Raw genomic sequence first — 2503 nt, forward strand, 5'->3', positions numbered from 1 at the left:
ATTGGTCTAGAATTGTCACACGGGATATTAAGTTTTTACCTATGTACGTAGTATAATGTACGTTTAATCATAAATATAAATTGGTCTAGAATTGTCACACGGGATATGGAGCTTTTACCTATGTACGTAGTATAATGTACGTCTAATCATATATAAATTGGTCTATATATAATTGTTGCTTGAATTGTCACAAGGGATGTTGAACTTTTACCTATGTAATGTACGTCTAATCATATATATAAATTGGTCTACAATTGTCATACGGGGTGTTGAGCTTTTACCAATGTACGTAGTATAATGTACGTTTAATCATATATATTAACTGTTCTAGAATTGTCACACGACATGTTGAGCTTTTAGCTATGTACGTAGTATAATGTACGTCTAATCATATATAAATTGGTCTATATATAATTGCTGCAACAAAGCACATTATTGAACAATTATAAGAGATTATATTTATCATCTACTATGTAGAAATGCTTCTAAATCAACCAACAAAATGATGCAACACATTTTTCTTTTTGGGTCGTGGTGTTATGTTTGGATAGAATAAGCAATACCACAAAGGAAAAAAAAATAAGAAGACAATACACAGATTTACATGGAAATCCTTAACCGGAAAAATCACGGCCAGAGGAATTCACTAGATGGAGAGAAGTACAATGAGGTCGAAAGTCTCAATGACGTATATTAACGGTCCAGAACAACCCACTAAATCGCACTTGTATAATACGTGCGTGCACATAAATCCCAAGTCCAAAAACATATAGGTCCATACCGCTAAGGCTATCGGCCCGATCCCTACGCTACAACCACAGAGCCCAAAAAAAATTACAAACATGGATCGCACTATGAACTTTTCAGGGCCAGATCAGTAGAATTTTGGGTCACAAACTCTAACAGTGTGTTTAGCCTTGAGTACAAAATTCACAATAGGTGTTGAATGTTATTTCGGTCATAATACATAAACAGAACCTTTAACTTGACACCAAATTATAACTATGATCTTTAACTTTACCAGTGCACACGTAAGCCTTTTAACTATACAAAATGTGACCCAAAAAACACTCCAATTCTACCTGGATAAATGTGTGTACACACTCAAAACCGCGGTCAGAGTTAGAATTGAAGTATTCTTTTGTTCAGTTTTTGTATAGTTAAAGGGCCTATTTGTGCACTGGCAAAGTTAAAGGTCATAGTTATAATGTGTCTTTTTTATTAGGTGTTTTCGATCTCATTTTCTTATAACATCATATTCTTGTGCCATTGGCATTTGGTAGACATTCGGCATAAGTTCTGTAGGAATAAGTTATGTTTTTATCGGCATAAGTTCTGTAGGAATAAATTACGCCTCTTAACGCATAAATTTATCGGCATAAGTTCTGTAGGAACTAAGTTATGCCTTGTAAGACATTATTGTGTTATATTATGATACGAAAATAGGAATTTTTGCCTTGCAAATATTTTTTGTTTTATCGATGTCACTGGTATTTTTAGCCACTTTTTACATCCTTAATTAAAGGTCTCGGATCCGAGTCCCTTTAGATACAGAGTTGCGTTAGTTAGGAACATTTTACCGCACGACTTTTCCGCCCGAATTCGATTAGTCGGGCTCCAATATAAATATCGAACACCGGAGTATGTCTAGTATGTTTTAACAAAAAAGAGTAAGTGATTACTACAAATATAATTTTGACTTATGAGTCTTGGGTAATTTAAAATTATTTGGAATGTGAAGGATTAATATAATTTTAAAACTTTAAGAATATTAATACATTTTTCTTTACAAACTAAATAGTAGATTTATTTTTATTTGACCAAGTGCAAAATTTGACTTAATTACTATAAAAAAAATTGAATTTTGGTAAGTAATTAATGTTCCATCAAATAATATATTTGATAAATTTCATGTAGTATATTACATTACTTACCTATTTTAATATGAAATATCATATTCATTGAAGTTGTTATAAATATCAAATTTAATATAAATTTTTTATTATAATTTGGCTAGAAATTTAATGACCATTGTGAAAAATATGTATATAAATATCCACCATATTTCATTTTTTTTTAAAGTCACATTGCTTGCATGGAGCATAAGAAAACAGCAGGACGTCGAAAAATCCCATTGGTGAAGATAGAAAAAGATGCTTATCGATATTCTACATTCTCTAAGCGATGTTCTGGTTTATACAAAAAAGCTAGCGAACTCGTTAGAGAAAATTATGTCGATCTTGGTATCGTTCTAACTTCACCAACTGATAAAACATATGCTTTCGTCCATCCAACTTCTACTGCAATCATTGATCGTTTTATGAACTTGAAAACAGATTTCGGTGATCAAATTGTTGCTGAAAATTCACGTAATAAAGTGAATCAACTCAATGATAGGCTAAATGAACTTGATAAAAGAGGAAAAATTGCGAAAGAGAGACTTCTTGCTTTAAATGAAATGAATAAGAATAGAGAAAAAAATCGTTGGGAGTTCATCGATCAG

This window comes from Capsicum annuum, chromosome 4, assembly GCF_002878395.1.
Source record: "Capsicum annuum cultivar UCD-10X-F1 chromosome 4, UCD10Xv1.1, whole genome shotgun sequence".
In the NCBI taxonomy this organism is placed as follows: Eukaryota; Viridiplantae; Streptophyta; class Magnoliopsida; order Solanales; family Solanaceae; genus Capsicum; species Capsicum annuum.